Genomic DNA, 15,836 nt, shown 5'->3' with positions numbered 1-15,836 from the left:
AATTATAAATTTTTTTTTGGAATGAAATTCTTTGAAGTTGCCTATCAAAAGTACTTGCTGAGCATTAACTTAAAAGGACCAAAGACAAGGTATATTCTAGGGAAATTTTCCAGACTAAAGAAAACACGAATAACTATACACACATTATTTATTTATTTATTTATTTTATTGATTTTGTAAAAATAATACTTAAAAAAAAATATGAGGACCCATTGACCCATTCAACCCCACCACCACCACCCCACCACTCCCCCCCTCCCCCCAGCAACACTCATTCCCATCATCATGACACATCCATTGCATTTGGTAAGTACATCTCTGGGCACCTCTGCACCTCATGGTCAATGGTCCACATCATGGCCCATACTCTCCCCCATTCCATCCAGTGGGCCCTGTGAGGATTTACAATGTCCGGTGATTGCCCCTGAAGCACCATCCAGGGCAGCTCCAAGTCCCAAAGACGCCTCCACATCTCATCTCTTCCTGCCATTCCCCATACCCATAAGCCACCATGTCCACTTTTCCCACTCCAATGCCACCTTTTCTCTGTGGACATTGGATTGGTTGTGTCCATTGCACCTCTACGTCAAGAGGAGGCTCAGATTCCACATGGGTACTGGATGCAATCCTCCCACTTTCAGTTGTAGGCACTCTAGGCTCCATGGTGTGGTGGCTGTCCTTCTTCAACTCCATCTTAGCTGAGTGTGGTGAGTCCAATAAATCAGATTACACACATTATTTAAAGTAATTAGAATCTCATCACTATTTTTGAAAGCACAATTTTGTGCCAGATGAAAATGAAGTAACATTTGTCCAAAAAATGTGAATCATGGTGTTATACCCTGCAACACTGAAATGTAAGTCAAAAAGGCACTGAAATTCAAATTATCCTGCTAAACTAAGGTTAATATTTTTGACATAGCCCCTTCCAGGTGAGTGAGCAGATTACAGCAAATTAAATTTCTAAAACACATTGACAGGGGAACAGATGATAAGCACTCAATTTCCAATTATTCTTCTAACACTCAATGAGGATTCTATGAGTGGGTGTGTGACCTTTGGGAGTCAATATGAAAACAAATGATTATAATTTATATAGCTCTAATTTTGTTTAGGTTGTGTTTCTATATATGTATTTATTTGATTAATAATAAATGTAACTAGCAAAGATCAAATGCTGTTTAATAAGATATGTAAAATTAAAACCTATTTCTAAAAGTTCATCTAAAACTTTTCAAGTAAAAACTCGACTGTCCGTAAATTGGCTGATTCAGAATAGAGTAGAAAGGTGAGCACTGAGGCATCTCCAAACACCATAAGATCTCCAGCTCAGGCTGAGGCTTCTAGCTCAAGAGATTTGCAGCTGTCAGTTGTAGGACCTGTAATACGAATATAGGATCTGAAATCCCTGGGATGGTGCAGAGATGGCCAGAGCTGTGGTTTCTCTGTAATGGGTTGTAGGACCCAAAAGTCACCTCAGACCCTGGAAAAGTGATCTTTGGTCCATGATATTCCCAGGAGCCAGATCCAGCAGGCACTGAATTCCTAGTGCAGTCTATGACAGTTTCTCTAAATTTCGAAGCAAAGGAATTTGACCTGATTGTAGACTAGACACCCTTAAGGTGAATGTCCTCTGAAGAGTGAAACTGATGCAGAGGAAAAGGTGGGCTCAAGTACTCTTGAAGGAAAAGGCAGAGTCCCATCTACCTGGGCCAGGTGAGAGGAAGCAGTTCTGAAGGGACATGCATGGAAGTGATAACCATGCATCCTCCACCCTGACCTCAGCATAGTCCAGTCTTGAAAGTTTCACATTATAAAAGGAGAGATTCCTAAAACGCTTCCATTTCCTAATTAACATTTTCTTTCTAAATCAAACACAAAGCTTGCCTGTGCATTCTCTTTTTTAAAAAGTTATACTGTGATACCAAAAACATACATTCTCTTACATTAAGATATTCCAACATGTAAATATTTAAAACACTAATCATTATAATGTGAAAAAGTTATTCTATTAATAACAGTATTACAAATAAATAAGGGGACATTAGTGACATGTAATCTTACCTACTTCTGCCATCCCAAGTAAGCTCTGAAGAGAAATATCATTCAGGCTTTATGACTGTTTGCATCCTATTTGCATAAATAACTTCTAAAGAACTACAGCTTGAGAAAAGGTGCATGAGCTAAACCTGGATGTGAATAGGGAACTACAGAGGCTCAGAACCCCATGGCTTAGGGAGCTAAAAGAGTCAGGTCCCACTGAGATTGAAAACAGGGCCACAAATAACCCTACTGGCATGAGAAGGACCCCAGAGCATTGTTTTTCTGACTATGAATTGAATGAAGTCTGGACATATAGCCATGGTATCATCCTCACCTCCACTACTAGGGATGTGAACTCATACATGAACAGGATCATCAAGAATCTTATTAATGAAGGGAATGCCAATGTGCTACCCCTTAAGGGGGGCCTTAATTCAATATGCATGAAGGCTTATAAAGAGAGGAAGTGTAGACAAATTCATGAGCCAGAGCAGGAGATGGGTATAGATATATCATTAAATGAATGGTCGAGTAAGGGTTTACTGGCAAGCTGCCACCAGCTTCAGGGAATGTATCTCCAGGCTAATACCTAGGCTTTACTTCTAACCACCTAAACTTGAGACAATCAATTACTGCGTATATACCAACTAGCCAATGGTGTTATCAACCAAGGCAAACTACCTCAATCTAACTCACCCTTTTCCAAGAGACCTGAATAGGTGGCACTCAAGGTCACTCGACAGTGTTCACCAAACTCAGTAACAAAGGGAGGGGCTTGGTTGAGCTTAAGTGGATTGGAGGCCAAAATTTGGTCCTGAACAGGGCTAGAGCCCTCCTCCAAATTAAGGTGTCTTGGGAAGCTATAACTGAGCAACCTTAGGACTTATGTGGAAAGGGTTTCTAGTCCCTGAGGAGATGTTCTCAGGATGCCCTTCATTTGCCTAAACTTATTTTTACCTTCCAGTTCTTATCTCCACCTCCATGTTCACACACAAGTGAAGGCACTCCACTAAACTCTTCAGGAATGCTGGATTTCCTATAGTGTCAAAGAGAAAGGTAAGAGTCATCTGAATGCATGTCAACTTGTTTTCCTTTCCCTCCTCATCCTACTACTCCACACTCACATTTCCTTTTCCTCTTCTTCCGCTTTTTTTTTTTACATTTTGAATTCCTTCTGTGTATTCCCAGGAAAAAACCCAATTGATGTAAATATGCTCCTCCTCCTAAAGAGTGAAGCCAACTCCAGGGAAGAGAACACACTTGCATTTCCCGAGTGACATGTGCAGGAAAAACCTGTGAGGGGAGAGCCCAGTCAAGAAACAATTTCACAGGAGCCCCTCCATACGGTGTGGTTCAAGGCTTCTGCCTTCCAGCACAGCTGCTTGCCTGGGCAATTCAGAGTTACATGTGTTAATTCAAGATGCATGGTAGATTTGGAAATCTGTGCAAAGTTAAAATACAGAGGGTGAGAAAGTTGGAGAAATGTTTGTTTTGTTTTTTTTATAAAGAGAGGGAAAAGGAAGTGCTACAAAGAAATGCTTACAAATAAGAAGCAGAGGGGAGGCGGTACAAGATCGAGTCCGAATAAGTGCACCATCATCATCTCTCCTGCAAAGGACCAGCTAAGTGGCGACGGAATCCTGTCAGAGTGGGCTGTTTAGGGAACCTGCAAAGCAGGAGGTGTCTGGACATCAATCTAGAGATACTGCAACAAAATTAGTGCTTCCTCAAGGTAAAGCTGTGGGTTTCTAACACTGAACTCAGAAGCCGTGGGAAGGTAAATCCCTTGCCCCTAGGGCTAAGGGCCGCAGTGCTCCCTGAGAACTACCAGTCACACAGCAGCATTCCCAAGCCTCATGTTTCCCAAACGCATGAACCCTAAGCCTGTGTTTCCTGAACCCCTGCAACCCACATTTCACAGACTTATGTACCCCAAGTCCACATCCTCCTGGGCCTCTGTTTCTCAAGCACAGCCCTCCCAGAAACCCAGCATTGTCCTAGCCCTCTTGCCATGGACTAACTCCAAGAGGGGAGGGTTTAGGTAGGAGGTGCAGAGGAGCCCAAGGAGTGTGGGTTCAACTGTCTGGTCCCCCATTTTATTGAGTTTGGAGGAGCATATCAGCTGACTTGGGGAGAGGCTAGGAAGAGAGGAGAGGTGAATCTGTTGAGAGAGTCTGATTTACCTAAATACCCCGGGGAGATAGGAAACTTGGTCTGGGAAAAGATGGAGTCAGAAAAGTAACTAGTCCCCCTGTAGCACACCTGAGAGGGAGAGTAAGACGTGCTTTGCAGGCTTCCAATAGTACATTTAGGGTCCCTGGCAAGGGATGGGTTCAGTTCTCTCTCTCAAGAAATTAAGAGACATTTTGTGAGGTGAGTTGGTTTACCAGGGACCCATTTGAATCTCCTATGGGCAGCCTCACACAGCCTTCCTATTGCCCTGGGAGAGAGGGAAGCAAGGAAGGGAGAAAAGGGGAAAGTCAGACTCCTAAGCAGTTTATTCAATTGCAAAGAGGATTCCTTGCCTAAGGCCTTGTCTGGTCTATTTTTTGGGGGGTTTGTTTACTGTTTTTCTTTCCTCTTTATCCTGCGATGTCCCTTCTTTCTTTTTTTTCCTTTCTCTTTTTCTTGCTTGTTTTTTCCCTTTCTTTTTCCCTTTTTTTCATTATCTTTTTTTTTTTTTAATATTATGTTTTGCAGGAAACATTTCTTATTTGCTGGGCTTCCTCATCCTCAATTTCCTCTTTTCTGTGTGTCCTGATTTTGGCTAGCAATGCTATTCCCTTTCCTTCACATCTTTCTATCCTCCATCATTTATTGTTTCTCTTACATTCCCCCTCTCCTTGGTTAGCCTCCAATATTTCTGACTTTTTATCTCTACTATCTCTATTCTGTTTTCTATCTTTAATTCACTCTTTATATTATTTGTCCTTCCTTTTCTCTATCCCTCTCTCCTGACCATACTGGCCTTTTAACTCATACTATATTCCTTTCCATATTCAGTTTATGATCTCATTATAGGTATATATCCTTTCTCCTAGATCTCACATGGTTCTTTTGTGAACATTCACTATCAATACTACTACTATATTTTTCTTTTCTTTCCGCTTTTGCTTTCTCTAGTACTAATATTTTCCTTCAAGAGAACTTAGCCAACGACAAGGATAAACCCTGGCCCAAATACACAAAACTGTCCTGTCTCAGTTCCCAATTCATTAGGCCACCCACTATGCCCACACTTACCTGGAGACTTAATTTGGGTAAAAGACTGGAAAAAGGAGCCCCTGCAGCCTACCTGGATGAGCCCACATATTGTTATCTTTGTAACCACACTGCTGTTAAAGTTTCAGGTGTTGCCCCTTGGATTCATCATACTAGAGTTCAAAGGGCACACATCAATGAAAAATAAGACTACTGGACAGCGCACCCCATACCTGACTCTCCGTTCAAAATCCAGAGCCACCGAGAATCACCATCACCCAACTAGATGTACTCCTGTTCCCTGTGGTTCCTACTACTCTTTGGACTGCTCAGCTTCCTGTTAGACTGGCAGCTACACCTCCCAGAGACTGGAGTGTAGCTGAAAGATACTAATCTTAATAGTGTACTCGAGTCTTGTAGGATGCTTTGCTATTTTAAGTTGTTTTTCTTTACTTGGCTTGGGGCCACTGCCAATGCCTACCCCACTCTACTGAGTGCTACAAGGCCATAGTATCCACTTCTATACAGAGGCTAAAGCAGCTCAAGAAAGAATGGTCTCCTGTGCCTGCCTTTAAGTATCACACTTCTGTGCCAGCAAAATGTTACGATATCAAAACTCTAACCCTATGTTCAGAAAATGGGCAAAAGTTCGGGATGGGTGTAATGAAACATTGGGCCAACTGCAAAACCTGGGGTAAACCAGGGGAAACTGTAGGCTGGACCTATCTCCCCCAAATAGATATGTCTGATGGGGGAGGAGTGCACAACCAAGCCCAGGAAAAAGTCCTAAAACAGGTCTGTGCCAAACTCATCTCACTAACCAAAGATCCCAAATATCTATACCAGCAGGCGAACCTCAAAGGACTCTGCCAACTTACTCAGCTCATAGCACCCATTCAGCAGGTGGAGCAGCCAGTCAACACCACTAATACCCTCCTCCTTAACGCTCACCTGGACACCAACATCTGTTGACTGTGCCTGCCCCTCTCAAAAAAAAAAAACTTGTATGCATCCCTCTCCTCCCGGGGGGACCCCTAAACAAACCTTAGGTAAAATTAAAAATGAAGTTGCCCCTATTGGCTCCATGGCCCTCAATGTCCAGCTAGTTCTCTCAGAAGGCAATCAAAATAATATAACCTGCTATCTGGGTAAAAAGTCTGATTAAACATCAGAATTGGTTGGGACAATCCCTGCAAACTTATGCACTGCCAGTAAAACCCTAGCAAACAGCTTGACCCAGTGCAATCTCCCAGGATTGTTCTTATGCAGAAGCACTGCATATAGATGTGTAGAAGCCAATTGGACAGGGAATTGCATCATGGTGTTCTTAACACCAAAAGTGTCAGTATATATGAAAATGAGGTAGAACAAGCCCTAAACCTGCACCAAGAGTGGGCCAAACAAACACTGCTTGCCACCACTCTTATAGGAGCAGGTGTAGTTGCAGAAATAGGAACTGGACAGGGAGGATTAGGTTCTTCCTTCAACTTTTATTACAAACTCTCCTGAGATTTAAATGAGAACATAGAACAGGTTGCTGACTCCATAGTCTCCCTCCAGAGCCAAGTCAACTCACTAGCTACAGTAGCCCTACAAAACAGGAGAGCCTTAGGCCTATTAACAGCAGAAAAAGGAGGAACATGCATCTTCCTCAGGGAAGAATGCTGTTACTACGTCAACCAATCAGGAATAGTTTATACCAGAGTAAAAGAGCTAAGAAACCAGATTCAGAGAAGTAAAAGGGAATTAGATGAGTCATGGAGCTGGAATCTCACACAATGGTCTTCTTGGTTCCTGCCCCTAGTAGGTCCCCTAATCACTTTACTCACATTAGTCACATTTGGCCCCTGCACAGTCAATGCCCTTATCAGGTTCATTGAAACAACAGTAACCTAGAGAGCAACAGCAAGCGTTGTGGCCATAAGAGAATATAAACCACTTAGCATGAGTGATGCCCTATAAAAAAAAAACTTTTAGGGGCATCAAAGGGGGGGAAATGTTGAGAAATAAAAAGCCTAACAAAGATTACAAAAATATCTAGCAAATCATTTCTGCCCCTGCTTCTGTAAATCAGCCTGTGAAAATATGGCCTTGCAGGAAAATATCAAATGAATGACCTCTGCCCCCACATTCTGTAAATCAGTCTGTGAAAACATGGCCTAGCAGGAGAATATCTAACAAGTAATTTCTGCTCCTGCATCTGTAAACCAGCCTTTAAAAGTGCAGCCTTGCACTTGCATTCTGCTTCTGTAACCCTGCCTGCAAAATTTTGCCTAGCAGTGCATTAGCCAATGAGCAAAAGTTATGCCGATCCCACCTGGAATCCTATATAAACCTTTAGAAAATGAAAAATGGGGCTCAGAATTTGGAGATCGACTCTTCTCTGGGCCCACATGTAATAAATCTGTTCCTCCATGTCTGAGCGCTGGATTTGGGTTTTTCTGTTATTCAGTACTCCTGACTTTGCTGCAACAAAACAATGAAACACCTTAAATGTCTAATTTGTGTTATTATGGAAAATATCTAAAAATTAATTTTTGATGTAAAACACAAAGAAAAAATTAGATCAAGCTGATCATTATTGATATTTCATAACCAGAAAATATAAAATAAAATAAAAGATAGGTAAAGGAAAGGTTGAGGGAAAATATGAAAAAGTTTCCTTATATTTCTAACTAAGGCATCTGAAGTGATTAGAAACACAATATACAAATGTGTAAATACTAAAATATGCATTATGGCACTGTGTCCCATAACTCCATCTGACTTCAAGCATAGCCTAACCTCCAATAGCTTCTTTACACCTTCCAAAACCACCTTACACAGATCCATTTATGCTGCCTCTGCTTTTGTCATCACTTAATGAAATTTTAAATTCATTGGGGGACTGGATTATTGAATTTGGGCACAATATTTTATTGTATTTAACCAGTAAACTGTTACTATAAAGGTCATCAAATATTGAAAATTAAAATAATGAAATCCTAACATTTAAAAGTAACTGTTCCTTTTCATATACTATTTTCCTTCTTGACTTCCTTTTTTATTATGTGTGTATTCATCAAATGATCTGGCACTCTATCTACACTGGCAATAAGCACTCATTCAGGAGAGTAGGCATAGGTTGAGCACAGAGGTTCTCTAATCCAGGTGGACAAGACTCTTTGAAAAGACTGACACAGGCAAAAAAAGAATTTTGGGGGACAAAATAACCCAGGGAGAGTTTGATTTCTTACATTCTGCTGTATATAAAGCACATGGCTTGTCAGATTGGAGCGTTTCATGGGGTCATGAAAATAATGTTATGAGATATACTAAAGTATCTCACCAGTTATAATTAGATTCCCGTCAGGTAATAAAGAGTGACCCAACTCTAACAGATGTTGACTTTCTTGTCTTAAGTGTTGACCTTGAACTCTTAGATCTGTGGATGGCCAAAAGCATGGGAAATTTACAGTGAGATGCTTTGAGAAGGGCCCTGGGTTATGTTATACTGGCAGTATCTTGTAACAATGGGCAGTGATTGCATACGCTGCAGGCTTGCAACATTTCAAACACATAAACAGATGCTATTTGTCTAATATTCCCATGTATGTTGCATAATATTCCCATGTCTGAGTTTTAAGTGCATGTTTACAGTTTTAACTTTCAGGCCACATGCCTGGGTACATATCTTGGCTCTAAGTCATAGAAGCTAGTAACATTGTTGACAGTTGTCTCTGTGCCTCTGTTTTCCATCTGATGTGTGTGTATAGTAAACACAGACACCACATATGGCTTGATCCGAATTCAGTGAGTTACTATAGTAAATTTTGCTGTGGTCAGAAGGAAGTATTTTGTTGTCAGAGTTGACAGTGATAATTTTCCTGTGTAAACACAACACAGCCTAGTATGAAGAAATACAAGCACACCCACATACATATACTCAGATATACAATAACATGATGTAGACTTGTTCATTGACATCCCTTAACTCCAATTCAAATAAATCCATACCACGAAGTGGAACACAGTTGCTTCCAGGGACTGCAGAAATGTTCAAATTCTTACACTTGAGATCAGTTTCTCTCACCACACCTCAATTCTTACCCTCACATGGAATCAGGAATTACATCAGTTCTCCCCACTAAAACCATCAAGGAAAAACCAATGGGATTCATCTAGATTTCCATCCTTTTCTATCCTCAGCCTGTGAGAGATCCCCAAATACACACCTTTTTCTCTTGTTCTTGAGGCCACCTGTAATGAAAGAAAGGAGAGCATATGAGGATCAGATCATGTTGTGTACTGTTTACACAGTTCTTTTGCTTTCTTAGTTACCCTAGAAAATCAGATGAGAAACTATGGTTGAGTCAAAGAACACAAAAGCAAGAGTACAGGACACCATTTGAAAAGCTGCACAATTTCCTAAAAGTTATTTCTTTCTCTTCCTTTTTGGCAGGCAATTCCAAAATTATTAATCCAAAGAGGAAAATTTATTACTGAAGAAAAGGTCTTCTATCTTTGAGTCTCCCACCTGAGGTGACCAAAACTGAAGCCTCTCTGTCACCAGGTATCTGTTGGTTAGAGAGTCTACCTATGCCCACTACCCCCAGACAATACCTGAATTCTATTATCTACATAATCAGGTTTTCAAATCTGAACTTGATTGAAAAAGAAACTTAGAAAGCAACACATCAATTTCAAACAAAGAAAGGAAGCCTTACCTTGGTCTTATATGGATTCTACACATCTGCCCTGGAATTAGGAAGTTCCTCCAATGGATCACCTGTGGAAGATGGGAAGATACAGAGTAACCATCAGTATATTAGAGATGCACCTTGTGAATTACTCAGGTAACAATGCTTGACTCTTACAACGTGCTTCTGTTTATGGATGTTTGTTATCAAACAAAAATTGACCTACTGGACTATCCACTGCACAAATTTTATTTCTCTTTTATCTGTATATATTATGTTTTCTCAGTGTGGAAACTGCCTAAGTACTTGGTTATCTATCAATTGCTATGAGTTAATTGAACTAATTTTCTGAATATCACTGTGTATTGAAAGACTATTCACTGCATAGTGGAGAAAATGTCCTCTATTTTCCCAATACTTACCATTATGGAGGACGATGGATAGGTGAAATCATTGATATATAACTATATAAAAATGGAAATTTTAGATTAACCCACAAGGATAAAAGCAAATGTGCATATTGGTTCATAAATTGATATTTAGAAATTCAAGTTTTTATAGATTTGGAAAACTAATTATGTGGATGGAAGGAACAGACCCCACATATTATGTGAAATGTCTCCCTTTTGATCACTATAATTCCAGATTTACTACATAATCTGAAATAAATAATTGACTACATCCTTCCTTGGTAAAAAAAATATCAGAATAGGCATGGCCATGAGGAAGAGAGTGAAAGATACAGAAAATCTTAAGAAATACTAAATTTCTCTAAAGGGAGATTAATTTTAAGGCAATGAACTTGACAGAAGGACCTAATATATATATATATTCAAGAGTAAGAGAAAAGTATAAAACACATGTAAAAGTCTGTAGGGCAAATTGGAGAAGATAAATTTTAAAAAAAAAGAATATTTTGTGAAAAAAATAATCATATTTGGGGGGATTGGATTAATTAAATAGGTCAACGATCATATCTCTCAGGCAGCAATTGAGATTTCCCATCTCTGTGAACCATAGGAATGAAAGTGGTAGCTTTTCCACCTATTACCAACTTCAAATCTCACTGGGCGCAGAGTGACTATTAGAACCATGAGCCATATATATATCATAAGATAACCATGCCAACCGGTCATCACAGAATTTTCAGAGTGAATGTATTCTCCATATTGTGAGGTCCAACTGCTACTATGTGACCATTTTCCTTTGCCACCAGCAATGAATGGGTACTACTGTTTTTCCACATCCTCTCCAATACTTGCTATTTTCAGTTTTGTTTTTTATAACAGTCATTCTAGTAGGTGTGGAATGGTATCTTATTTTGGTTTTGAGTAACATATCCTGATAGTTAATGACGGTGAACCTCTTTTCACCTGCTTTCTGGAAATTTATATGTCCTCTTTGAAGGATATATAAGTCTTTTTCTAATTTTTTAATTGGGTTGTTTTTCACTGTTTGTTGAGTTTTAGGGTTCTTTATATATTCTAGATATAAAACCCTTATTGGATACATGGTTTACAAATATTTTCTACCCTAGAATTAGTTGACTTTTTGTCTTTGTGATAAAGTCCTTTTACACACAAAAGTTTTAAATTTCATGAGGTCTCATTCATCTATTTTCTTTTTCTATGTGTGCTTCTGATGCAAATTCTAAGAAACCATTCCCTAACACAAGATGCTGAAGGCCATCTTTATGTTTTCTTCTACAAGTTTAATGTTTCTAGCTCTTCTAAGACTTTAGAGATTTTCAGTTAATTTGTGTATATGATATGACATAGGGGTCTTCCATCACTCTTTTGCATATGGATATCCAGTTCTCCAGCATCATTATTGAGGCTATTCTTTCCTCCATTGAGTGGACTTGGAAGACTTCTCAAAAATCAATATGACATACATGTGAGGGTCTATTTCTGAAATCATGCAGTCCAATCAAAGAACCACACACTCACAGGCATGTATTAGTTTAATTACTTGATCTTCGGAGATTCACAAAAGAACATCAAGCTGTTACAGATCTTAAGAGCACACAATTGTATGCCAACAAATTAGAAACCTACACGGAATAGATGTAGGGAGCCACCCGCTGTGAGACCTATCTACAGCCTCCCACAACATGGCGGATCTCACAGCATGGCGGAGTTCACAAATCTGCCCTGTCATTTCCTTATTCTTCTCCTCCCTACTTCTTTGTTCTCCCCCTCCCACCTCTACTCAGGTGACCACAACAATACGCATGCGCAAGGCGTTAAACTCTGCAGACTCGGCAGGAACTTTCAGCCAATCCTGTCCTTGGACGTCTGCCACCCACAAGACCAGCCTATCACCTATGTACACGTTCCCTTCCCTCTCTATATATCCCCGTGTTTTATCCCCAATAAACGAGACTTGATCAGAACCCTGTCTTGCCTCCATTCTTCTCATCCCCTGCCCCACTCTGCTTCTTCCCACAGGTCCCTGCAATCCGCCCCCACTGGCTCGGGCAAATAGATACATTCCTACACACACATGAGCAACCTACAGGGACTCTAGAAAAGATAGAAAGTCTCAACAGAGCAGTTACAAGTAAAGAGATGAAATCCACCTCAAAAACCTCCAATCTGAGAATGATTTGAAAAGCCAGCTCTCCACAGGAGATAAACATAGGGCCAGAAGGACCTTGAAAAGATGCTCAACACCATTCGCCTTTAAGAAAATGCAAACTGAAACCACAGTGAGATACCTTTTCACATCCACTAAAATGGTGGCTATTAAAAACAGAAAATAACATGTAGAGAGGATGAGGATAAATAGGAACACTCTTTCAAGGCCAGTGGCAATGTCAAATCGTGTAGTGGCTATGGAAGAGAGACTGGGGATTCCTGAGAGATCTAAGTATAGAACTACCATATGACCTGGCAATTCCACCACTAGATATATACCCTAAAGAAATGAAAGCAGGGTCATGAAAAGATGTTTGTACACCAGTGTTCATAAGGCCATTATCCAGAATTGTGAAAAGATGGAAGGAACTCAAATTATCAATCAACTAATGAATAGATGAGCAAAACATGGTATACACACATACACAAATATACAGACATTCAATGCAATATTTAGTCATAAAAAGGAGTGTGATTGTCCCCGTGATGCAAGAAAAGAAAATATGTTCCAAAAGAAGAAAATCTGTTAATATAATACACCATATTGACAAATAGAAGGGAACAAAAATGATCATCTCAATTTATGTGGAAAGGGCATGTGACAAAATCCTGTTTCTTTTCCTCATAAAATCACTTAGAAAAGTAAGAATAAAAGGAAATGCCCTCTACATGAGAATGAACACTGTGGCAGTTTGAAATAATCAATGGAACTCCAAACTGTCATATTTGTAAACCTCCGAAAGACATTATTTTGTAAATGGGCCTGTTCCTCTGAGTGTAACCCACTTTGATTGCCTTAGATTCACTACAGAGGTCTTTAACTAAATTACCTGTTAAGATTTGGAATTGTCCTGAATGACACTGCAATGACAGATACAGACCATTTTATATCCTGCCAAAACCTACAGAATTGAGTGGGAGAGAATGTAAACTACAATGGAAACTATAATCCATGCTTAGTGGCAATGCTCCAAAGTGGGTTCCTCAATTGCAATGAATGTGCCACACTAATGAAAGAAGTTGTTCATGAGGGGAAAAGTGGGAGGGGTGGGGAGTCGGGCATATGGGAATCCCTTATAATTTTTATGAAACATTTTATGTAATCTTAAGTATCTTTTAAAAATATATTTTTAAAATTTACCTGTGAAATGTGGGCTTTGATTCAACCAAGTACGGAGGGTCTGACTCATGTTTGAGTACCCACCCCCTTGATATAAAAGGACTCTTACTCAAGACAACACACAGGAAGAGAGAAGAAGACAAGGAAGAGAGAACTTTGTCAGTTCTGGAGCCCTGAGGAGAGATGAGTCATTTCCTGATTACTTGCTTGCCCAGAGAGACAAGCCCTATCCCAGCATAAAGCTGAGATTGGAAGAAACTGGGCCAGCAGCCTTAAGAGGAAGAAAGAAGGAGGCAGAGAACACCCACCATCTTGTCTCAACACATGGCAATTGACTTTGGTTGGAAAGCACCCATGAGTTGGAATCTGTACGGCCTTATAAGTGTAAGTTTTTCCCACAAATAATTACTCTTTATAAAAGCCAAAAGATTTTTGGTACTTTGCATCGGCACCCCTTTGGCTGACTAATACAGGCATATGTGAAACAAACCACTGCAAACATCATACTGAATGGTGAAAGATGGAAAGCTTTCCTTCTGAGATCTGGAGCAAAACAAGGATGCCCGCTGTCACCACTGCTCTTCAGCGTTGTACTGGACATTCTAGCCAAAGCAAGCAGAGAAGAAAAATAAATAAAAGTCATCCATATTGGAAAGGAAGAAGTAACGTTTTCACTATTTGCAAACCACAAGATTCCATTATAGAAAGCCTCATAAATCTACAACAAAAATACTAGAGCAAGAAAGAAATTGAGCAAAGTGATGTCCTATGAGATAAACCCCCACAAATTTGTAATATTTATGAACGATTGTAATGAGCGCTTCAAGGAGGAAATGAAGAAAAATATCCATTTCCAATTAGAATTAAATCAAATATCTCAGAATAAATATAGCCGAGGTTGTAAAGAACTTATGTATGGGAACTACAAAACTGTGCAAACAGAAATCAAAGACCCAATAAAGGGAAAGACATTGCACGCTCATGGATTGGAAGGCTAAATATTGCCACGATATCAACTCTACCAAAAACGAATGATAGATTCAATGCAATCCCAATGAAAATTGCAATAAACAACTTTGCAGAAATGGAAGACAATCATCAAATTTATTTGGTAGGACATGCTATCCTGAAAAGTCACAACCATCATGAAAGACAGAGTTGGAGGATACACCTTTCTTGACTTGAAACTTATTACAAAGCAGCAGTGGTCATAAAAACATGGTCCTGGCATAAGAATAAATATATAGATCAATGGAATCAAAGTGAGAGTTCAGAAATTGACCTTCACTTTCATGGCCAATTGATTTTCCCCAAGGATGCCAGGTACCCTCAATGGGGAAATAATGGTCTCTTCAATAACTGATGCTGGCAGAACTGGGCATCCAAATGTAAAAATATGATGGAGGACAACTATCTCAAATCATATACAAAAATTAACTGAAACGTATAAAGACTTAAAAGAACCAGGGACATAAAACTTGTAGAAGAAAAGTTAAGATCTTCAGAACTATGTGTTAGCAATATTTAGTTTTGTTTTTAAAAAAATTTTTTTATTATTATCATTCTTACTTTAAAGATACATAGATCACACAAATTTTTGCATTAAAAAATATAAAGGTTCCCATATACTGCATTCCACACACACACACACACACACCCGACTCCTTCCAATCGACAACTTCTTTCATTAGGGCGGTACATTCATTGCACTTGAAGGGCACATTCTGGAGCACTGCTACACTGCATGGATTATAGTTTATTTTGTAGTTTGCACTCACTCCCAGTCCACTCAGTGGGTTATGGCAAGTTGTATTATGCCTGCATCTGTCCCTGCAATATCATTGAGGGGAACTCCCAAGTCCTGAAAATGCCCCAATATCGCACCTCTTTTTCCCGCGTCCCTGCCTTTGGCAACTCCCATGGCCACTGTCTTCACATCAATGAAATAATTTTATTCTTCCAATGCTAGAGTCATGACAATTCTATAGGTGAATACCAGTAAATCCATTCTATTTTATTCCTGCATCCTGAGGACCCTGGGATGGCCATGTCCACTCCAACTTTAAATCAAAGGGGGCTTAGATCCCTCATGGCTAATGGATGGAATTCTCCCGCTTGCATTTGTAGACTCTCTTGGTTCCCTGGTGCAGTGAT

At 39.7% G+C, this 15,836-nt stretch overlaps 1 long non-coding RNA gene across 1 annotated transcript; it reads right to left on the bottom strand.

Annotated features, from left to right (window-relative positions):
- Nucleotides 1-1,165: 1,165 nt before the first annotated feature.
- LOC139436247 (uncharacterized) lies at nt 1,166-3,081 on the bottom strand. The gene is made up of 2 exons (XR_011645338.1): nt 3,001-3,081; nt 1,166-1,379 (listed from the first exon to the last, which is right to left on the bottom strand). It is a non-coding gene; the product is annotated as an uncharacterized lncRNA (long non-coding RNA).
- Nucleotides 3,082-15,836: the final 12,755 nt, after the last annotated feature.

Source organism: Dasypus novemcinctus, chromosome 13, assembly GCF_030445035.2.
Source record: "Dasypus novemcinctus isolate mDasNov1 chromosome 13, mDasNov1.1.hap2, whole genome shotgun sequence".
NCBI lineage: Eukaryota > Metazoa > Chordata > Mammalia > Cingulata > Dasypodidae > Dasypus > Dasypus novemcinctus.
Note: the sequence above shows the minus strand (reverse complement) of the source record. Positions and strands in the feature narration are given on the sequence as shown.